The sequence below is a fragment of the Micromys minutus genome (assembly GCF_963924665.1).
Source record: "Micromys minutus genome assembly, chromosome: 3".
NCBI lineage: Eukaryota > Metazoa > Chordata > Mammalia > Rodentia > Muridae > Micromys > Micromys minutus.
The window spans coordinates 84,895,955-84,920,985 of NC_137972.1; the positions used below are offsets into that span (position 1 = coordinate 84,895,955).

Sequence of the window (25,031 nt, forward strand, 5' to 3'; positions counted from 1 at the left end):
ATATTTTCCTCTTTCCCTTTTCTTTTGTAGCGGTAGGCACTGGACCCCGGCCTTGCGCAAGGCTGGCAAGAACGCTGCCACTGAGCTCTTGACCTTCTTAGATTTCTTTCCATGAGTATGTACATACATCACCTTTTCCTGTTCATAGAGATTTTATCATCAACCACAGTCCTAGCCATACTTTCCACATATAATATGCTTTCTTCAATTCTCTTAAAAAACATATTATGCTAATAAAGTGATTTGAAAACAGTTTTTAATGTCGCCATGATAGTCAGTCCATTGCATGAGTAAATCAAAATGATTTTATTTTAATCTCCCTCTGTATTTCTGATATTTTACTTTTACAAGTAAACAACACATGATAAAATTTCGCATATAAACCTTTGTCCAGATCTGAGTTTCCTTGAAAGTAGACTTCACATGTAAGATGGTGATAGTTGACACACGATGCTTCAGGGATGTATCTGAGTTCAGGGCAGCTGAGCTGTGGGGTGACTCTAAATCTAACCACACCAACAATGATTAACCATCTTAGTTGAACCGTGTTAGCAAATTAACTTTTCTGCGTGGACCTCAGACAGCCAGTAGGGGTCGCCGTTGCCTCATGGTTTTTCTTGCAGCCTTTCACCCATTTATTCTCAGGATCGTCTTTGAAAGGCTGTAAGAGAATATATTGTTAGTGAGTTAATAGAGTTCAACTCTGAATGAGAAGTCTCTCTCAAGGGTCACAACCCTAAGTGCCCAAGCTCTTGGCTATTTTTCTTTCCTATGTTTTGCTGATTTTATCCAACCCAGCAGCATATGTGCTGCTGATCCGCTACTGAGAGAAATAGAGTCAGTCAGTACAGCCAGGAAAGACTCTAGGAAATCTGTACACCTGTATCACACACTCACACACACACACGCACATACACACACACACACACACAAAGAGAGGAAAGACATTTGCTTAGTGGGTGCATTCTCGAAGCATACTGCAGTTAAAAATTCACAGTAACTATATAGAGGCATTTATTTTAGACAGACCCCTTTCTAAATAAGGAAAGTGAGTCCTGGAGAGGTTAATTTGTTAACATGGCACAGCGGCTGAGAGGTCAATCACGGTTGTGGATGTGCTGAGATTTAGATCACTGGGGAGGCTGAGGCACATGTCTGAGTGTTCTTTCAGGATGCTTCCAGGGTGGCTTAATGGAGAAGGAGTGATGGACCCGAGTGTGGGTGACATTGTCCTTTGGCCCGGAGACCCAGTGGAATAAGAAGAGAAGAGAGAAAGCAAGCCAAGAGGTCGCTGGCGTTCCTGACCTGCCAGGGTGCTACTCAGCCCTTGCCATGGAGAGCCAACACCTCCGAAACCTGGAGTCCAGCACGTCTTTTCTCCCTTAAGGTGTCCCTTTATGGTGTGTCACAATGAATAAGCCGATGAGCACACGCTGCACTGAAGCAGAATTTTTAAGATTTGCTTATTTTATATGAGTGCTCTATTTTTATGTACACCTGCACACCGGAAGAGGGCACCAGGTCATATTACCGATGGCTGTGAGCCACCATGTGGTTGCAAGGGATTGAACTCAGGACCTCTGGAGTAGTATACAGTGATCTTAACTGCTGAGCCACCTCTCCAGCCACAGGCACGCTTATCTTTGAAAACTATGACTTTAACAATTTCTCCATGCTTGTTAATAAATGAATAAAGCTATAATACCAAAGCTCCCTATTAACCGTCTGGACATAGGTTCCTGACAATTGTGTTCATAAGACCTTCCTGGGTTATTCATGTGGGCATACCAACTGTAGACACCCATTTCATTCGCCCTGGGATCGATTGGACCAAGTGGAAGCCATGGCTAGAGAGGATAAGTTGACTTGCGTGGATTGAGTGTTCAAGTCATTTATCTTAGGACTTAAAACGCAACAAAGGTCTTCAAACCCTGGGACTGGCCTTACAGAGACCAGATGGTGCGTTTTGAAGCTGTAAGCTTTGTTGCTAGGCAACCACTCTCATTTTCTTTTGCCAGAAAAATATTATTAGCTGATACCTGGTTCATTTTTTAGCCTAGCAGCGGGACATTCAGGCCTGGTGCTGTGCTTTAGGCGCAGTCAGACCTGGAACTGACACCTATGCTACTTTCAGACGGTCTCTGAGACCGTCTCTGTGCCTCAGGTTTTTCCTTCAAAGACTGGGTCTAACTGTATCTGTCTCACAGAATGGAGGTGACTCTGAGATATTCACAGTATAAGTGTTATGTCCTATGCCAAAATTGGTGTCTAGGAACTGACAAAAAGGAATAATATTCAACTAAGTAATGGGAAGACAATATTATTATAAGCCCATATAATGCCTTTCTTTTTAATTATGCATAAATAGCCTGTTTACATATAGCAGAGGTCTGCCCACGGCAGTTCTTCACTTTATGATTTCCTAGTCTGTCTGTTCATTTGTGCCACCAGCATGGCTGACCTTTCCTTGCTAATCTCCAATTCTTGCCCTTAGAAATGGGACCATTTACTCTGTGCTATTGTAGGTTTGGAGCACACAACTTTCTTCTTGATTTTACAGAGACTTGTAGTTAAGACATTGCTTTGAGTCTCAGAAGAGACTTTGAATTTTCTGAACAATGTGGGGTCTGTTTACGCTTGTAAAGTTAGACTGAATGTATTTTCCATTATGTGGTAGTCATGAGGTTTGGGGCCCTGAGGTGGAATGCTGTGGTTTAACTCTGAGAATTCTCACGGCTCATGTTTTGAAGGCTGTGAAGGTAAGGCCTAGATGGTGGAAACAAGCCAGTAAAAGAAGCCCAATTCCTGTTTTAGAGATATTTCTATCACCTCAAAGAGATCTCTTTTGCCTGTTTGCTGATAATCATTACTTATAGTCATCTCTAACATAACAGATATATTTTCTATTTCTAGAGATATTCCATTTGTAACACTCTGAGTGTAATACATGTAATAAATATGTAATTGACATCAGATGGTAAAATATGTAATTTTTAATGTCTGGCTTCTTTACTAAGCACATAGCTGTAGAATGAATGTAGGATGCACTATTATCTAGTTGAGTATGTAGCATGTACTAGTGGCTCCGCCCTTCTCATTGTTGAACAAGATTCCATTGTATGGTTATAAAATACTCATCAGTCGATGGATATTGGATTATTTTTACATTTTGTCCATTTAGCATCTTGAGCATTTGTTCTGAGTTTTTCTACACATACAGTCTTTTTTTTTTTTTTTTTGATATACCTAGAAGTAAGGCAGCTGGATCATGTGGTCATCAAACTGTTTTCTAAAACACACAGCATTTTAGTTCCTCCACACTTTGACCATCACCCCTTACTACCTATCATCTTAATGGCAGCTGTCCTAGTAGATCAGAAATAGTATTACCCTGTGAGGTTGGCCTCATCATGTGCTTATCATGTGTAAAGATGCCTATTATATTTGACTGTTTTTACATACACACTCACACACACCACACTACACACACACACTACACACACACACACACACACACACACACACACACACACGCACACAATTTTACAATGTAGACCTGGCTGTCCTAAATTTTTCATGTACACTCAGGCTGGCCTCAAACTCACAGAGATCCTCCTGCCTCTGACTCCTGAGTGCTGGGATAAAGGTGTGCACCACTATGCCCTATTTGCCCAGTTTCAAGTGTACCATGTGCTTTTTCATTGTTGAGTAATGTGTCTTTACTTACTCTGAATATATTTTCCGAAGTTGATGAATTGCAAACGCCCCCTCCCATCTTTGAGTTTTCCCCCAATTACAATGAATTGTTTTGGTTTAGTATATGTGTATGTGTCATGTGAACGGAGGCCAGAGGTTGATGTGCATGCCTTTCTTTATCAGTTTCACTGTAGTTTTTGAGATAGGATCTGTCAATGAACCTGGAACGTGTGGGTTGGATAGACTATCTAGTCAACAAGCCCTAGGGATCTTCCTGTCTCTACTTCCCCAGTACTGGGAATATGGGATTAAGTTAGTGACCCCAGCTTTTTGATGTGGGTGATGGGACTTGAACTCAGTTTTCATGCTTGTATGCTAAGCGCTTTACCAATGGAGTCATCTTCTCAGCCTCCTTTCACCCAATTGACAATACTTGAAATATAAAGGTTTTGAAATTTGAGTTTCAGCCAACACCTTTTTACTTGTTTATGATTCTAATGCCTGTGGTTGTTTAAATAAGGAGTGATCCCAATAGGCTCCTGTATTTGAATACTTAGTGCCCACCTCGTAGTATTGCTTAGAGAGGTTTAGGAGATGAAGCCTTGCTGGAGGAATCTTGTCACTGGGAGTAGACTTTGTGAGCCTAAAGCCTTGTTCTAGTTCCTGTTTTCTCTATCTGCTTTAGGACTACATTCAAAGACGGAAACTCTCTGGGTCCTGCTCCCCCTGTCATGCCTGCCACTTGCTGGTATGCCCTCCTGCTATAATATATTGTTATGCCCCTGGAAGCAAAAACCCAAATAAACTTCTTCTTATGTAAGTTGGCCTTGGGCATGATACTTTTTCACAACAACAAAAAATAGCTCATACAGTGCCCTAAGAATAAGAATCTATTGCCAAATTCAGTTAAGGCTGTAAACATTCCTCCTATACTTTTGACTGTTATATTATCTTAATTCATAAGGTTATGCAAATCAAATCTACAGTAGCACAGAGCAAACATTCCTATTCCAGCCCTGCTCTTACATCTCTGTTACTTGCAGCTTACATGGCCTCTTTCTTGAGCTAGACTCACTTGGGAAGCTGCATTCTTGAGTAGATTATTCCACATGCCTGGCATCTCCTACATTCCGGCATCCATTTCAACTGAGGGTTCACTTCCATCGCTCAATCCGGGCCTTCAGAGACTCTCTGAGTGTCAGAGAATCTGATTCTATTACATTTTGTCTGGCCTCATTGGCTTCCCAGCCATGAGTCGCATATAAGTCTCCACATAACTGTGGCAACCTGCATCCTTGCAAAACCAGGAACATTGAAGATTCTCATGTCAAGATTTTTTTTTTTACCCCCCTGGAAAATGTAAAAATGAAAGTTTTGAAAATGTGTTTACAGTTTACATCCTTCAACTGTTGATGGAGAGGGTCTTGCCCTCTATTCCTATCTCAGGGTGGTTCAGTGCTGGCCTACTCCCCTCAACAGCATCCATCTCTTTAACAACTAACTGGGATTCGTCTCTAGTGCTCACTCTACAACTTAAGTTTTTATTTATTTAAAACATGAGTCTTATAGTTCTGGAAATACAACCAGGGGCTTCATGGATGCCAAGTAAGCATTCAAACATTGCCTTCCAAGTATCTGGGTGACAGTCCTGGGCCACTTGGTCTACTACTTTCTCAGGGTAGGATGTTATGTACAACTTTAACCATGCTCACATCCCGCCCCCCACCTTCTTCACATTCTCCCTTCAGCTTAACTTTTTGCTCTGAATTCTTCTCATTATAAATCTGGCTAAAAGCAGCGAGCAACAGTCACATCTCACAGCTCAGTGCAATGCTACCTGATATTTCCTCTGCCAAGTAAAGTCTACTACTTTTATTTCAGGTTTATGCAAAGGTTTTAGGACACAAACAAACTGTAGCTCTATTGTTTTTTATTTTTATTTTTATTTTTTTTGCCAGAAGGTAACACAAATTTCCCCCATGAGTTCAGTTCTTGATGGAATTCTTGCTCCTCTTTGAAACCTCAAGAGTATAATCTTTACTTTCATTCTACTTTTCTCTTCAAGCTCTGCTAATGACAGTCTGTAACTTTCTTAGCCAATGTCTTCAAATTCTTCCACAATCTCCCCACAAAGCAGTACCCAAAGCTCAAGAAATGCATAGGTCCTTTCTAATAATGACTCCATTTCTCTGGTGCAAACTTAGTTACTTTTGCATTGCTATGATAGTACCTAACAGGACAATGTGTGGAAGAACTATTGATCATAACTCATAATTTCAGAGAGATTTTCATCATTACAATGGTGAGGCCATGCCTGCAATTCAGTCTACGGCAGAAGGAGCCTGTGGCAGCGGCATTACCTTTGAAGACTGTCACTAGGAAGCTATTTCTATTAACTAGACTACAGCCTTCAAAATATTACCACAAGCTGGGAAGCAAACTTTTCATAATAGGAGTATGTAGAGAATATTTCAAACTGTTGATAGTTCCTTAGCACTTCCTTCCTTCCTTCCTTCCTTCCTTCCTTCCTTCCTTCCTTCTTTCCTTCCTTCCTTCCTTCCTTCCTTCTTTCTTTCTTTCTTTCTTTCTTTCTTTCTTTCTTTCTTTCTTTCTTTCTTTCTTTCTTTCTTTCTTTCTTTCTTGGCAGTTCTGCATCTTTATTTGACATTCAGAAGGTTAGTTCTCATCCACATTGACCATCTATAGATTTTTGAATGTGGTAACAGGCACATAAGTTACCAATGTGTAGAGCTTGTTTGGTGAATCATCATCCTCATTACGTTTCCTGGACAAATGTACTCAGATGTGATATGAAACATTCCTTATTCCCTTGGCCCAGATGGCTTTATTGAGCCTGGTGTCAACGCACACATCTGGAGTCCCCATTTCGTTCATGGCAAACTTCCAAATTTCTTTGAGTACCCGAATGTGTTTGTGAATGTTGATGGTATATTCTCAGGTCACCATCTCGGTGATGGCAGAACGGTCCTACTTTTTCCTACCCTTTTTTGTGGGAGTTGATTTGCCGGGCCCACACAGAAAAAGCTCCTTAGCACCTTCTACATATAAAATATAGTTTTACTCTCCTCCCCCACTGGTAGAAAAGGGAGACATCTCTTTGAGTTGTTGCTTGAGACCTCCAAAATAATACAGGTTATTGCTACTGCCCTTGGTCACTTCTTAGAACTTGAAGGTAAGATCATATTTCTTCAGACACTGCACACGTTGGAAACAGGACCTGGAGGAATCTGGCTATATCTGGTCCAGAAGCTGTCTCCTGAGGAATATCTCTTAGTACTGGAGGGAATTGTCTAAGGATAGCAACCAATAGTTACACCCAGATGAAAGTATAAATCCATAACAGTGACACGATATGGTGCTATCCCCAATAATGATGACACAGCACTTAGATCTTGGGCTAACTAGCAAGTGTCTTTTATATTTAAGGCCTGCTTAATAGGTAGGGTCATGCTTTGTACTGTAAATCCATGGTATGGAAATAATTAATCTATTAGAAGTTATACTCTTAAACATTCTTTACCACACGTTACCTGTAATGCCACAGTCCTTTCTTTAATACTAGACCAGTCATTCACAAGGCTTGTCTTTTTTTTTTTTTTTAATTAGGCATATGCCTTACCTCTCATAATTTTTAAAATAGTAAGTTCTATTTTTTTTAACAATTTCATATGTGTATACAATATATCCAGATCATGTCTCCCTTCTTCTGTTCAGTCTTTCTTCCCACTCCATCTGAACCCTATTAACACAACTCCCTCTCATCCTAATGTCCTTTTCTTAGGCTTGCTTTCTTTTTCCCTTTCCTTTCTTCTCCATTCTTCTTTCCTTCCTTCCTTCCTTCCTTCCTTCTTTCCTTCCTTCCTTCCTTCCTTCCTTCCTTTTTAATATAGGGTTTCACTATTGAAGCCCTAGCTGTTACTGCTATGTAGACCGTGCTGCCTCAATTTCACAGGGATCCGTTTGCCTCTGGGATTAGAGGTATACACTGCTATGCCAGAATGTCTTTTTCTTAAAAAAGTTCTTTTAATGTAGATTCCAATTAGTTCTTTCCATAAACACATGGGTATGGGGCCATCAGAGTATAGGTAATCTTCCAGTGGCCACATTTACCTAAGAAAAACCACTTCATCCCCTAGCAACCCAACACATGCCAATGACTTCTCAGTTAGGGTGGGGCTTGTGAACCCCTTCAGCTCCTGGGCTGGAATGCTAATGGTCCAGTCTTGATCAGTGCTTGTCCAGGTAACCATAGCAGCTGTGAGTTCATGAGTCTATTGTCTGTATTATGTCCTGAAGACAGTGTTTCATCCTGCACATTCCCCTCCTTTGACCCTTATATTCTTCCTGTTCATTCTTCTGAAACATTCACTGAGTCTTGGGGGATCCTTGTGATTTATTTTTACCACAATCTTAAAAATGCCTTCTTCTCTTTCTGGCACCTTATATAATAAAGATATTTTTTATTTAATGCTATCCATGTTCCTGAACCTTGAATACCATAAACATTACACACTTAAACACTATGGGCTTTTGGGAAAACATGTTTGGGATGTATATATTCCCCAGCAACCCGCATAGAACCTTCTATCACTAGGAAAGCTGGCCAGAAGAAAGTTGGGATTGAATTCTTTGTCTTCTGCAGATAACATATAGTGTCTTCATAAGTAAGATCGTACCATGTGGTTATAACTAACCAAGATGCCTCTCTCTACTTTAAAGCAGGATTGAAACTTTACTTATGTAAAGCAAACCCTAACAATTTCCCAAGATTCCATCTTATCAAAGTATCATTTTCCAAAATTTTAAAAACATAATTTATAAAGATGTAGGACAAACATGTACGAACAGGATAGCATGCATAAGGGTTCTTAAAGTAACTGAGAAACGAGGTATTAGCAAGCATTTCTTAAAGGAATATTATAATGAGATTTCTGGATTAGATGCAAAAATCATGTATGACCCATAGAATGATAAAACTATGACTTTAAAAAATTCTCTTCACTGTTTGGAAATTAGCACACAACAGCAAAATATGGACTTTTGACTGGGAGTAAATAGGAGGTTAAATGCAGACGTATTTCTCTAGATAATCAAGTAGTCCCTGACCAGTATCAAGAGAGCATGCTCTCTTTATTTGGCTCATTGCTAAATTTCGGATAATTTTTTTTGACATGTGTTAGCTTTGTTGGTTTGTATGGGATTTCTTCTAAGCAAGAGAACTCACAATAGCAGGAATAAAATTATAGCCTCCAGTAAAAAAGTAAAAGCCCTCAGCTTCATTGTGGTATTGGCAACACTACAGTTTAAGGCATTTTAAAATAAACTTTTTATTGAGGGTCTCCTCTGCTCTGAAGTCAAAACCCCTGGGCTTCAGTGAGTCTTGGTTAGTGGAAAATTGTGCCTAAGCCCACCTCCTGCAGTTTCAACCCCACAGACCCACAGTTCCTTACATCTGGATCCAGTTCTGCCTTAACTAAAGGCTTGTCAATATTTTCAACCTTAAAAAAATTATATATATATTTATCTCCTACGTCATCTTGTCTGACCATACCAAATTGTCTCTCCAGGTACCAGTTATTGATTGTGTAAGCATGCTGTATTGTCTAACGTGGTAAGATCTGCTGGAGACAGAGAAGTCACTCCAATGGATTGGCAAACTTCTTTCCCCTGGCTAGCTTTCACAGTGCTGGAAGGTTCTATATAGGCCACTGGGACATAAAAGTCATCAATGGTTTCACCCAGAGCTTGACTCTGCCTTCCTCAAAACTTACAGGCCAGGCAATATTGGCCTATCAGTGTAATGGATGTGTCTATTACGGCGTATACTTGCTTCCTTTCTGGTTATGTGATAAAACATGGACAAGCAACAGTTTCAGGAGGTTAGCCTCTGTAATGGCGGAGCAAAGGCAGCAGGCAGCAGGCAGCAAGCATGGCAGTTGGAACAGGAAGTACGCACAGAATGTGAAACACAAAGCAGAAAGAGAGAAATGCAAGTAGAGGGAGAACTTTTAAAACACATGGCATACTTCCCCCAGCAAAGCTGCACCACCTAACCCGTGCTCAGTAGCACCACCAACTAGGAACCAAGGGTTCAAATGACCGTGACTATGTGAGACACTTCTCATTCCAAACACCACATGGAGTGAGTAACCACTTTCTGAGTGGATTGGAGGCCTTCTCTACAAGAAGGAATTTCATTCCTGGTGTTGAAGTCCTGGCCAAAGCCCATGGCTAGAGAACTCATAGGTCCCAGAGTAAAATTTGCTATTGCTATTTTCCTAAGATTTATGTTGTTAAATTGCTGTCTTGATATTTTACATTTATAGCCAGAGAACTGCAATGTCCTTAATCTTGGTTAGAGAAGCTTCCTTATTTGCGGTGGACAGAAATCAATACATAGATGCAGAACTAATCAAAGTACTGAGAAGAAGCTGAGTGTTCATTCCATAGTAGGATACCTGGGTCAGCTCCTGTGGGGCAAGTGGAACTGTGTCACCAGACAAAAACTGGAAAGGCTGAACAGATTCAGAAACCGGGTATTCTCATGTCTGAGGCCGGTAGGTGTTTTATCTGCTCCCGACCCAGTTTCAGTCCTGAAGCACATGACCATGACCCCCAAATGAAGATCATGACCATTCATCACATAGCACAGAATTCTCCATGCCAGTGAGGTGTCTACAGAGGCCAGCCCTGAGGGTTTAGATAATAAGCTTCCCTTCCTGGACAATTCTTTCTGCAAAAGGTACTTAATCTCTGGTCCACCTTGAGTAAGTTGTATGATGCATTCATTCTTCATCATCAATAAACAATTTGGACAAGCAAGGACTGTCTCTCTCATCAAGAGCTGCCGTGAGGGTTGGGGGGAGGGGTGGAAGCCTTCTTCATACAGAGCTGTGCCGTTTAAGTCTGCACAGAAACCCCTCTGCATTCTTAGACATTCATCATTGCTGACCCGCACATCCCTGTTTCCAACTGGATATCTGGGTATTTTATTGGGGAGTAAGGGAACACCAGCTTCAGCCTCAGCTGAGGTCATTTCTCACCTGGGCTGGGGCCCCATTTTAGGCTGAGTTCTCCCAACCCTGAGCAGTACATTAGTGCTTCCCATGAGTCCCACACCCATGGAAGTGTGGGGTTAAGTACTACAGCCTTGGGTCTAACCTATTATGTTTCCTCTGCCCAGGTGGAGTTCACACACCTCAGTGGTGAGGCTGAACCCGGAACCACAAGCTCCCTCACTCCTGGCCAGGGCTCAGGGAACATCCTAAAAAAGGGGAAAGAATCCTGAAAAGGGGGCCAGAAGAGAAAAAAGAGTGCTTTGAAATCCTGTCTTCTGAATGCTGTTACTGTGACTGTTACACCATGGACTCACAGACTCACAGCTATGTACCAGATCTGTACCAGATCTGGCCAGCCAAAAATCTGGCTTAGGGTAAGGTGCAATGTAGACACTTTCCCTTTATGGAGAGCTATAGGCACATGCTCTGAGGGGAAAGAGAATCATGGGTTTTTGTTGTTTGCTTGTTTGTTTGTTTGTTTGCTTAATGTATTCTCATTGGTAGGTTTCCTGTGTTTCAGAGGATGGCCCCACATCCATGTATAATTGAGCAGTACTAATCAGTATTCAAATTAAGAATGAAATAAAGAAAAAAGGAAGGAAGAAAGTAAGAAAGGAGAAAAAAGGGAAGAAGGAAAGAGAAAAAAGAGATGAAGTCTAGAGGATTAGGGAGTGTCTCGTGCCCCACTTCCTGCCTGCAGGAATGGCTTGCAACAACAGGATTCTTCTGTGAACAACCTTTATTGTCAACACTCTTGATCAGGGGACCACGTGGAAGAAAACTGCACTGCTTATATATGCCCAGGAGACTTGTGTGGATACCTGATTGGTGCACTCTCCAGTAACTCATTAGCATGCCCTGAGAGCAGGCTGTGACGTCTGTGGCACATGCACACTACGTCCATCGGGCTGGACAACAGCTCTGTTTGCTGAGTCATTGGCGGGAAGCCGGCGCCATGTTTGGATGCGGCACAAACGGCTCTCAACAAGGGAGCTTGATGCAAGATTGTGCTTCCTAGGAATGCCAGAAGCTACATCCATGTTTCACCAACATGACTGTTCGAATATGAGCTCAACAAGGACAACAGTAATAGACATGCGAACCTGTGTGTTTGGGAAGCTCACGAAGCCTCCACAAATAATTACAGGCAACCAGGGGACAGAAAGAAGAGTAGGAGAAATAGTCTTCCCCAGAGAAGAGCACAATTAGGTATCTAATATCAAGAGACCAGCCCTGAAAACAAATTCATACAAATATAAGAACTGAGCAGATTGTGTGGGAGGGAATAAAGGGACAAATAGAGGAGCAGGGATTGGAGAAAAGATAATCCAGAGACGGTCTCACCTGGGGATCCATCCCATATGCAGACACTAAACCCAAGCACTATAGCTGATGCCTAGCAGTGCTTACGGGCAGGAATCTGATATGGATGCCTACTCAGAGGCTCTGCCAGAGCCATACTGATACAGAGGAGGAGGAGGCTTGCAACTCTCAGACTGAACACAGGGACTCCAATGAAGGAGCTAGAAAAAGGACTGAAGGAGCAGAAAGGGTCTGCAGCCCCATAGGAAGAACAAAATTATCAACTAACCAAACCCACCACAGCTCTGAGACTAAAACACCAACCAATGAGCACACATGGAGAGACCCATGACTCCAAGTGCATATGCTGCAGAGAATAGCATTGTCTGGCATCAATGGGAGGAGAGGCCTTTGGTTCAGCAAAGGCTCGTTTTCCCAGTGTAGGGAAACATCAAGGTGCTGAGGTAGGAGAGGGTAGTTGGGAGAGGGAGCACCTTCACGGAGGCAATGGGAGGGGGAGGGGGTGGGATTGGGGGACAAGGATTAATGTAAATGCAGAGAATATAAAAAAACTGAGCAAGTTGTATTTATATACTTAGGAACATACACACAACAACAATTAAAGAGAAAGGGCTAGTAATTTGAAAGAGATCAGGGAAAGGTACGTGGAAGCGTTTAGAAAGAGGAAGTGAAGAGGGAAATGAGGCAATTATATAATCTCAAAACACTAAAACCTAAATTAAAAAAAAAGAACTAAATTTAAAAATTCTTAGTCATTAGGATTATTGTATGTGTGACGTGTGCATGTGCAGATGTGGGTGTAGGGGTGTGTACGTAATGTGTGTGGAGGTCAGAGGGTTGCTTGTGGAGTCTGTTCTTTCCTTTCACCTTTCCAGGGTAATCAGACTCGTGGTATCCTGTGGCATGCAGATCATTTTATTGCACCGATCTATTTCTTCTCTCCCATATCTCTTGGACTTGTATATTTACACTTCATCTGCCTATGACTACGTGGATACATTGTCCAGGTTTTTCGGTATATGACTATTCTTTGGAGCTCGTGTTTGATCTGATGCGTTGCTTTTGAACGCACTGTGTTTCCCAAGGGAACCCTGAACTTTTTATCTTCCTCTCAGCCTTGAGAGGTCTGGGATTACAGACATACACAATCATGCCGGGTTTAATATTCTTATAATTAATCACAAGTCTCTAATTAGGACTGGTTTTAATTTTTAAAAACTTAAGTTCTAATTTCTAAGTCTCAACTGTATTTTTACTTTATTATAATTTCAAGCTTGATCACTCCATAAACACATTTAATATAATTTACATTTTTGTCAGATAGCTCCAATACCTATGATAAGTACATGATTAAGTTTGCACAGTGTTTTTTCTATCGATTATTAGTCATGTTGTCTTTTAGTCATATTGTTTTTTTGGTTCCATTTCAATTTACATATATATATTTATGATTATTTTTAAAAGCATGAGCTCATACTCTTGAGAAATTCCATCCATGGAAAGTCTTTAAGGCCTTGGTCATGCCCCTGCATTCCTTAAGAGTGAGTTTGCATTTGGTCCTTCTGCGTGACTTGTGACACTACCAACTTGGGACTACTTTAAACTAAAACCCCAACCTGGGGTTTTTTCGGGCCATATCCACATAATTTCCAGCTGAAGACTCAGTTTGTGAACACTTTTTGGAGATTAACCCTCAGAGGATACAGGTCTTCTATCTTTGTCTACAACTAATAGTTATGTTCCTTTCTGGGCGATCCTTGTGAGACTTGTTTATTCACAGCACTCTTTCTTTGGGGAGGGTCTGACACCTCATTTTCCTCAAAGTTTAGCTTTGCCACTTTTATTAGTTGTCTAGGCTGAAGTCCCAGGTGACTACAGGTCACCATATGTCTAAGGAGCAGCTGTTGGCTTCAAAGTTTAGTTGTCCTGCAGATTTCTACATCTTTCAAAAATACCTTTGACCATGAAAAATTTTTGTTACTCTTTTGCCAGCTCAGCTGCTATGAACTTGAAGAAACGCTTAATGTATTCTTCTCAGCTTTTTCCCATACACTTTCTTTAGGTCACAAATGGGGTGTGTGTGTGTGTGTGTGTGTGTGTGTGTGTGTGTGTGTATGTGTGTGTGTGTCTGCAAAAGGTGTGTATATGTGTGTGCTTATATATGTATATAAGCATATATATGTATACCTTTTTGGCAAAAATATATTAAATATATGTACATATATTATATTTGCCACATACATTATCTTTATGGCAACATGTATATACTTACATTTGGCAAATATATATTTGGCAAAAATATATAAAAATTGTATTATCTTTATGGCAAACCCCCCATATTTGCCATAAATATAAGGTTTGGAGAGTTCTTCTGTATTTTAGTATATAGTGTAAAATAAATTTGGTCTAGTCTGGAATCTCTTTGGACTTTTCATTGTTTGCAACCTTAATTTATAAAGGAATTTAATTGGAGGACTTTAGTTTTTCTCTAGAAACTTCATAGTGAGTAGACTTAAATTCATATACATGATAGCTAGCCTATTACTGTTTTATTGTATTGTGTTCTACTATTTTCAGAATCATTGATATTCAATGTGAATGGGCTCATTTCCTGAAAACCAGAGTAGGTAGCAATTAATGTTTAGTCCTAGATGAAGAGTGGTGTTGGGGATAATTTCCCTAGTGAATCCTTAAGTCTTAGAGGCTTCTGGGGGCCACACTCTCATTCTTCATCCATCACAGCCTTACTAAGGACGGAAGTGCCAATGTATATACCTCATCTGCCTTACTGCTCTGTCTCACCCCATACATTCTGAATTCTGCCAGAAGAATCAGTGTGATTCATTGTATCTTTTCAGCCCCAATAAAGGACAGTTGAAGATGTTGAGAGGAAAAAGAATAAGAACAGAGTAGATCGTTGCTCAGCATCGTTTTTTTTTTTTTTTTTTTCTATCTGATGTGCCAAGATGGAAGAAAACTTAATGAAATGACTAGAGGTGTTGAAAGACAAATTAATGTCATTTTTGCATTCAAGTAGAGCGAGGAGGCCTTTGTTCCTGATGATAGAGGAGTGGAGTCTGTAGCAGTTTGATTGTCTTGTCTCTGACACGCAGTTCTTCCATGATCCTGGGTGAGCCGCTTGGTGGTAATAACCGTTCCGTGGGGGTAGTTATTATAATTGCTGTTCATGGGCGAGGAAACACAAGCCTGGGAACCTGGGTGAAATAATGTCTGTCTGCAAGGTGCCTATCAAACACTCAGCAAATGAGGGCTGTAATAAAAGCCTATAATCCCAGTGTGTAAACTGTCATCATCAGAGTCTCTAATCGGAGGTCTTGCTAATATCTGGAAATGATACATAGTAAATGCAGAAAATTAGACATGGACATATTTACATAAGGTTTATATGGCATATCCTAAACATACAAGCCCATTAGTGTGCGTAAGCTAAGAAATGACTCAACTCCTACTGTAAGCGTGTAGACTACAAATGACCTTATGAAATTTACATAGGTATGTATGACATATGTCCAATTATGAGAGTGTTCTGTTTGTGTGTGCATATTAAGAAATGACTCAACCTTCTTGAATCATCCCTCTCGTCTCATGCTAGGCTAAGACTATAATCTTACCTCTTATATGGTATTTTCTCAGATTTTGAACTATTTTACTACTACTTTTATTTGTTAAAAATCCTTAGGGCTTTGAAATGTAAAATATGATGGTGTTCTGCATATCTCTCATTGAAACTATGATCTGTTGGTTGAATAAAGTGAGGATATGACCACTCCAAAGTGTGGTATGGTTGAGGGGAAGGTTTATTGTAGCTGTGAGGAAGAGTATATCTGATGGCATCTGAAAGAGTCCAGAGCAGAGAGAAGATAGTATATTGAACATGGCCATCAGACTGAACTGGGCCATAGCAGAGACAGGGAGAGTGAGAAAGATCAAGACAAAAGAAAGTACCAAGAAAGATTGTGGCTGAAATGGCAGGGTTATATAGGAATGAGGAGCTAGGGGAAGGGAAGGTTGGGATGTGCTGGACAAATTTAGAGTGAGGGTAAGGGAGAGACGAGCCAGGATGCTAGCACAAACTCTATAATAGATATCTGTGATACTGAGAGAGCCTGGCAGAAAGCCCAGAGGCCAGCATGCGCCTTGGTGTGCTAATAGGCACCGCAGTTAGCCAGCTGAGTTTTTTTGAAGCTGACATGGATACGATCTCTATTCTGTTCATTTGTGTAGTTTGGGGATGTGTGAACACAAGAGATGGTGGAGGGAGAGTGTATTAGAAAAAGAGGAGCCCTAGGCCTAGGGCCTGAAAGCCTTCCCTAGAGCCAGGTCCTTAGAAAAGATGTTTATCTTTATATTCATGTTATCACTAGTGCATATTCACTGCACACGGTACTGGGTTACATCAGGATACATACATACAAGTCCGTTATACATTTTGAGAATATTCCACCATACCTGTCTACTCTCTCCTTCCTCCCTGGCCTTTAGCCCGGTGTTCCCCCAAATGGCTTCACTTCTACTTTCATGGGCGATATACATAATATTACACACGATTAGACCTTCTGAATACTTCCATGTATTCTGATTAACTGTTGAAGCTACTCAGTATTTTATTCTTTATTAACATTTAATATTATGTAAACTAATGGAACCTAGAAAGGGATTTTCAAAGTGGTCCTCTCAAAAATAAAAAAGCTATCATTTCTATTTCATTCATTAAAATTCTAAGCTTAGTATACTTTAATGTTCAATAGACATGCATATATTTTGTAATTACATAGTGTGAAAACATACACTCTTTTTCCTGGTAAGAGAGTAAATAAATTAATCTGGAGACTGTGAGAGCTAAAGTTATATTTTAAGTTTTAGTTACTGTACTTGAGATGTATGAAACAAAAATGCCTCTAACCTTCAAGGCCCATTTACCCAAGGGCAGATAACTTCCTAGAATGCTGAGGACTGATGTTTATGTAAGATAACAAACCTTGTAATTTCATTTCTGCAAACAAGGTTGGTTGATCTAAGTGCACAGGATATGTTTTGTGTATGTAATATATAGGTTGGAAGTATGTCAGGATGTGAGCTTGTTCCTGGTTGGATGAAAGTAGGAAGTACATAGCCTTGTGGAATTTGCCTTTATAAGCACCAGACTAGTGTAATTTGTGACCACTTTCTGGGAATCCTGGGTACGAGCCTGGCCACTGTCCATTATCCTGGGCAGTATTTAGTAAGGCTTGTTTCAAATTTGGCTCAACAATTGTGGTCATGGTCTTATTCTCACCAGGTAGGAATAACAAGAACACTGGAATAGATTATATGTGCAGATTAAACTTTTAGGCCTGGTGTGCAGTGAATACGTGTGCAAAAAAACCCTTAGTAGTGACATTGTCTATAGACTGCATACCCCTCACAGCCACCCACCCACGCACATACCTCCACTAGTTAAACATTGTTAATTTTATAAAATTTTGTCTAGGACATGACTAAAAGGTGTGGTTGCAGTGCTGAATGAAATACAAGCAGAGGTCAGATAGGGCTAAATTGCTCAGGAAACATTAGTGTTGAGCATCTACAGCAGAGTTACAGCATTTGGCTTGTTACCACTCATTTCCTTGAGTAAAGCATTCTAATGAAAGTTGCACATGGAGCTGTCAAATGTGTCATATTCTAAGACTTTCCTTTTTAGCTTGGTACAACTTACTTTTTGTTGCTGTGATAAAAACACCATGGCCAAAAGTGAATTATGAAAGTTTATTTTTACTAATGATTCAGAAAGGGGAACCAATCAGATTAGTGGAGGCAGGGCAGTAGGCAGCTGGACCAAGAAAATTAGCTACAATATTTTAACCCACATGCAGAAAACAAAGTTAACAGGAGGAGGGGGTGAGGCTGTGACATGCCTGGGCTTCCTTCAGTAAGGCTGCACCTCCCTCGAGTACCAACAACTGGGGACCATGTGTTCAAATGCCTAAGCCCTGGGGATGTTTCTCATTTAACCCATCAGGAGGTCTTTCTTGCATCTCAAACTACAAGAGAGGTGTGTTTTAGGTTGAGGGGTGAAGGTCCAAAGGAGTCTGAGGAGATTCTATGGGGGCAAAACAAAGAACCATTAGAAACAGGAGGAAGCTAGTTGTGAAAGAAAGAAGGGACTTCTAGCTTTGTTGTTGTTCATTTGCAAAGGGTTTTGCAAAGTAACTGAGATATGTGAATGAAATCTCTACTATAAGGCTGAGCAGAGCCATGTGTCCTCTGAACACAGCGGACAGCGAGGCCTTCTCTTTCATCTCGCAGCTCTGGCATCCCATTCATTCTGTCTTATAGCAGTGCCCTAGTCCCTGCTTCTGTTCTGAAAACATCTCATGTGTGTAACCCAGCTTCTCTTTTCTTAGAAGGAACCACTTCTATTAGAAGCCCTTTCTGCTCCAGGACAGGCTCATCGTTACCCACTACCTTCAACTATCCAGCTGACAGAGCTTCAATGGAAGTCCATGGGACAGGACTTTAATATGTCTTTTTAGAGCACATCCCAGTTGCCGAGTGGTTTGAGGTTTCTTAGGAAAGACATGGAGTGATCCATGGTGACCCTGGATTTCAGGACTTGTCAGCAGAAGCCAGGAGGATGGAGTAAGGATGATTTTTCATAGGCTTTCTATGTCAGAACAAGAGCTTGAAGACTTGGGGGCAGGAACTGTGAGGCAACAGGGAAACCAGAGGCTCTCATGTCCTGAACTTAGGCTGGACACTTCCCTGATTAACCCTGTGGAGCTGCTGAGGGGCTGCTGCTCGTTGGAACCCCCTGCACAGCCTCACTGCTTCTGCCCGGAGGCTGCTGCTCTGGGCCGTGCATATTCCATCTGGGTTCATGACATTTCAGCTGTTAACTTTTGTGAGTGCCATCCCTGGGAATAATGACTTAAAGGAACCTTGGTTCTAGTTTATCCAGAGACGGACAAAAAAGTTTTAAAATTTGGTAGTAAAGAAAAGTCAAAGTAGCTTGATGGGAGTGTAAATTTAAGAAACACCTTGTATTTCACTTTTGAAAGTGTAGCTGTAGTTGGAAATGTATTTGCTCTCACATAGGAGGCCTCAACGGCCTTCTGTGAGTAAAAGAGTTTGGGACCAGGCACACTGGTACTAGGCCAATACTGAAAGAGAAATAAAATATCTCCACTGGAAATTATTCCCTTCCACGTGTCCTTTCTCACAAATGTCCTTGAGATAGCGGTCAGGGCACCTGGGATGGGCACATGACCTAAATCATGGATGCTTTCTTAGTTTGGACTTTGTCCTGGCCATCTGGCAGGAGAGGATATAGCTGTTTCCTCCTCATGGGGACAGTGGCACTTTGGCACACATGTACGTATCATTGCCAGAGGCAAGTGACTCAGGAGAGGTCTGAGCCAATTTTGATCTCTGCCTCTTTCTTTCCACCTTCTATGTGTTAGTGGCCAACTGACCTAGTTTCTGAGGAAACAAAGATCCATTCATTTACTTTAATAGTGTTTGTTTTTTAACCAGTAAAATTCCATCTAAGATCTGCATGTTTCTTAGTTCATATCATTGATTTAAAGATTACACATATGAAAAATGATTGGGACAAGTATGAAAGTCTGATAGGGTACTTCTGTCTTATGGACATCTTAAAAGTTTAATTCAATGACCTGAATTAAGCAGTTCATATTCTTGAATTTTCCCTATCTTCATTGCATCACAGAATAGTGAATTAGTCAAGTCCTTGATAACTATGAACTCAGATGAGAGATTAGGTGGACCATAAAGCTACTGAAAGTGGATGTATAAGACCTGGCTGATCTTTAGAATAAAGCTTATGAAACTGTTGACCAGTCTTCAAGTATAGCTGCTAGACTCCTGGAGAAGAGGGATCACACTTTGACTCCCTTCTAGTGGAGTCTACAGCCAAATAGAGAAAGCAGTGTAGATTACTAATACTGCCTATAGGAACACAGAAAGATACAAAACAGCTGATATCTATGCAGGGCTGAAGACAGATAGAACTAAAGGTGAAGATGAAGCAACAGGGTTCACAGGGGATAGAGCGATGTGTTGAATTACACACAAAGAATAGAAATGGAGGGCGGCTCATCACTCACTCCCATGCTGCTGGTACTTAAGTTGATAGTGTGAATGTAAATTCCTTGAAGGAAGCAGCAACTTCCACTGAAGGCTGATTAACTGATTAAAACTGCAGTGATTATAGAAAGTTCGGAATGTTATGAATCCATAGCCAAATGATCTTGGGCCATCTTCAGAGCTTGTGAGAGTCATTATTGACCGCTGTGTGGGAGCTCATGTCTTGTGACCACTTGATAAATCCTTTGGGATATATGAACAGATAGCCAGACCCACTAATCAAAAGGCTAAACATGTCATTAATGGCTGATAACAGAGATCTTGTGTTTTGTTTTAACTTACCCAATGCTTCCACCAATATGTTTTAAAGGTGTTTGATTCATGACTTTCTTTGCCCTATTTATTATAGAATCTTAATGGAACTGTTTCCACATTGGAACATGAAAATTAGATTAACCTAATTCTCAGATTAAGGTCACTCATATTTGGCTTCAGAATACCATAACTCTTATCTCCTTTGAGGTGAGTTGTGTGGGTCACTGCTGTTGAAGTTGATGATGGACAGGGGTGATGGTAAGCTTAGAAGAAGGTGAAGCTGGATTGGAAGGAGCTGGGGTAGATTGAGAAGGTGTTGTATGTCTTGCTAACTTGTTTAAATATTGTTTTATGGACAACGTGTTCCAAGAGTAAAGTTTCACAGTGTATTGTTAAGATGGGGTGAGAGATGATGTAGAAGGTAGCTTCTCACTTGAGGTGAGCTTGAGTTCCACAAGGGAGGCAGCTTGCAAATACCAGCTTCCAGGAAGGTGCAGACAGCTAAGGTAGCCAGGAGAATTAGAGCAAACTCGCCTGCCTCTGCTCCTGTGTCATAGGAACAAGGGAGAAAAACAAATGAAGATAAACCCACACTTTTGGAGCACTGAGTGTATTTAGGTTTGGGAATTAGGAGCGTGCAATCACTCTTAAAGGTCTTTACAAGACAGAGTCTGGAGTTCTCCAGGGTTCTGCCTGAGTCTAAAGTTCAAGTTCTTTGCACAACCCTTATTTGGTTAAGTTGCCCTTTATGTCTCAAGGGGCACACTTCCAAAGCTAAGGAATCCTGGAGGAGAATAAAGTCTTCTCTCCCTGGGGATGGGAAGAAGGTAGATTAGGGCAAGACATTGCAAAGGCCACTCAAGACAGTTGTTAATTAATGGCTCTTTCTTTTAGGTTTGCTTGGAACCTGCTCTTGTTTGAGTCTTGGATATTTCCTAATAACACTGCATACTAAAGGCTTGTTTCCTAGGGTAGTGTCTTTAGACAGTGGAAACTCTAGAAGGTAGACCTTAGTAGAAGTTTTAGATTTCTGAAGGTATGCCCATTCTTTAGACTTTAATGACATAGTGGGGCTCCACTTTCTTCTATTTATGTTCAGCAATGAGACGAAAAGCTTTTCAATGTCATCTGGAGTCATCAGTGGTTCAGTCTGCCATGAACCAAAGTCTCTAAAATGTGAGCTAACATAAAGTTCCCCCAAATATGTCAACTAAGGTGTTGACTTGAATTTGAACTTTAGACTCAGGCAGACCTCTAGAGGATTGCAGACTCTGCCTTTCAAAGTTTTTAAAGAGACTTTGCACATTCCTAACCCCAAACCTAAAAACTCCTAAGTGCTCCAATATACATTGTTTTTTGAGTACTGAAATGTTGCTTCAAGTGACATAGTCAATACTTGACCTCAAATGACATGGACACACCAAAATTAGTTCAGGACTAATGTAAGACTACAAAAATCATGGATCTTGTGGGCTCTTGTACCCGGTACCAGCTGGTTTTGACACAAGTCAGAATTATAAAGAAGAAGGAGCCAACATTGAGAAAATGTCTCCCTGAGATCCAGCTATAAGGCAATTTCTCAATTAGTGATTGGCTGGGAAGGGCCCAGCTCATGGTGGGTGGTACTACCCCTAGGCTGAGAGTCCTGGATTTTTATAAGAAAGCAGGCAGACTCTGAATGATCTTTTCTTTAATCCCTGCTCCTCTATTAGTCCTTGTATTTTCTCCTGTGATTGTTTTGTTCTCCCTTCTAAGAAGAACTGAGGCATCTGCCTTCTGCCCTTCCTTCTTTTTGAGTTTTATAAGATCTTTGAATTGTTTCTTGGATATTCAGAGCTTTTGGGGACTAGTATCCACTTATCAGTGAGTGCATACCATGAGTGTTCTTTTGTGATTGGAGCACCTTCATGGAAGCAAGTGGAGGGAGAGGGGGCATGGGAGAGGGGAGAAAGGGAATAACATTAGAAATGTAAATACAGAGAATATCCAATAAAAATAGAAAAGAAAAAAAGAGAGAAAGCAGGCAGAGCAAGCCATGGGAAGCAAGCCAGTAAGCATCAACCCTCCATGGCTTCTGTGTCAGTTCTTCCAGTTTTCTGCCTTGCTTGAGTTCTTGTGCCGACTTTCTTCAATAATAAACAAACTGCAATGAGGAAGTGAAAGCTGAATAAACCCTTTCCTTCCCAACTTGCTTTTTGATCATGGTTGTTTCTTTGGAGTAGTAAAAACCTGAACTAAGACGTACTCAAAGGCTGGAGTTGAGAATTGGTTTGCTCCCAATTTCCCTAATCATGCTTTAGGGATCTTAGAAACAGAAAAATCTTGATGTCACACAAAGGAACACCTGAACAAAATGAAAGTAGCTCATCAAGACAGTTTTTTTTTTTTTTTTTTTTGCATAATGGGAGCTTCAGAACCCCTAATCGGAAAGTTTTAAAGACTGGTGAGTAGAAGATCTGGGCAGCCAAGGAGCAGAGAGAGAGCTCTGCGGAGTGTGCAGGGAAAGCGTGCCCCCGCTCTGTCTGAGCCAGGGACCAGGGACACAGCATTGGAACCTCCGTTTCCACCCAGCAACTTTGGGGCGCAGAACAGGGCTCGGCCCATATGCCACCCGAACCAGCAGTTCCTAAAGTTTTAAAGACTGGTGAGTAGGAGATCTGGACAGCCAGGGAGCAGAGAGATCTCTGCGGAGTGTGCACGGAAAGCGCACCCCCGCCCTGCATCCACCCTGCAGCTTTGGGGTGCAGAACAGGGCTCAGACCATCTGCTGCCTGGGAGATCCAGGGTCACAGACCAGATACAAGAAAAAGGTAAGATCACTGACAAGATGGCAAGAGAAAAGCGAAAGAGTATATCCCAAGGAAACCAAAACAACCTGGCAAAACCAGAACCAAGCTCTCACATAATAGCAAACATTGGAATGCCAAACACTCCAGAAAAAGAAGACACAGACCTGAAATAATACCTCAAGACACTGATAGAGATACTTAAACAAGAACGGGAGGAAAAGCAAAAAGAATCAGAAGCTTTTAAAGAGGAAACAAGAAAAACACTCAAAGAACTCAAAGAACTAGAGGAAAATAGAACCAAAGAGATGAAGGAATGGAAGAAGAAATTTAAAACGGAAATTGACACAATAAAGAAAACACTAAAAGAGATAACCCTAGAGGTAGAACACCTAAAAAAGAAATCAGGAGTCACAGAAGCAAGCATTTCCAATAGATTACAAGAGATGGAAGAGAAAATCTCGGGGGCAGAAGACAACATTGTAAACATAGACAAAACAGCCAGAGAAGATGCAAAAAACAAAAAGCTCCTAACCCAAAATGTTCAGGAAATCCAGGACACAATGAGAAGACCAAACCAAAGGATAATAGGAAGAGAAGAGAGAGAAGAGTATCAACTAAGAGGCACAGTAAATATCTTCAACAAAATCGTAGAAGAAAACTTCCCTACCCTTAAGAATGAGATGACCATGAGCATAAAAGAAGCCTTCAGAACTCCAAATAGGTTGGACCAGAAAAGAAATACCTCCCGACACATAATAATCAAAACACCAAGTACCCAAAGGAAAGAAAGAATACTAAAAGTAGTAAGGGAAAAAGGTCAGGTAACATATAAAGGCAAACCAATCAGAATCACACCCGATTTCTCAACAGAGACTATGAAAGCTAGAAGAGCCTGGACAGACATCATGCACACACTAAGAGAGCACAAGTGCCAGCCCAAGCTGAATACCCAGCAAAACTATCAATCACCATAGATGGAGAGATGAAGATATTTCAAGACAAATCTAAATTTACACAATATCTGACCACAAACCCAGCACTACAACAAATTATAGGTGGAAAACCCAATACAATTAGGGCAAATACATCCTAGTAAAAACAAGAAAACTCCCAAGCAAGAAAACCAAAAGAAGAAAAAGACACAGACACAACTCAACCCACAAAAGCAATAATAGCAGCAAACAGAAACAACTATTCCTTGATATCTATTAACATAAATGGACTCAACTCCCCAATAAAGAGGCATAGGCTATCAGACTGGATACATAAACAAAATCCAGCATTTTGCTGCATACAGGAAACTCATCTCAAAGACAAAGACAGACACTATCTCAGAGTAAAAGGGTGGGAAAAAAACTTCCAAGCAAACAGCCCCAAGAAGCAAGCTGGAGTGGCTATTCTAATATCGAATAAAGTAAATTTCCAACCAAAAGTTATCAAAAAAGATAAAGAATGACACTTTTTACTCATTACAGGGGAAATCTGTCAGGAGGAACTCTCAATCTTTAGCATAAATGCTCCAAATACAAAAGCACCCACTTTCATAAAAGAAACCCTACTAAAGCTCAAAAAATACATTTTACCCCACACAATAATAGTGGAAGACTTTAATACCCCACTCTCACTGATGGACAGATCATGGAAACAGAAACTGAACAAGGACACTGTAAAACTAGCAGAGACTATGAACCAACTGGAATTAATAGATATCTACAGAACATAT

The 25,031-nt window shown here is 40.9% G+C and overlaps 1 pseudogene across 1 annotated transcript in view; it reads right to left on the reverse strand.

Moving 5' to 3' along the window:
• Positions 1–6,372: 6,372 nt before the first annotated feature.
• LOC308418965 (large ribosomal subunit protein eL31-like) overlaps positions 6,373–25,031 on the reverse strand; it is a 178,733-nt pseudogene continuing 160,074 nt past the window's right edge. The window contains exon 3 of the transcript in view: positions 6,373–6,755. The product of the transcript in view is annotated as a large ribosomal subunit protein eL31-like (transcript). The remainder of the gene's footprint in view (positions 6,756–25,031) is intronic.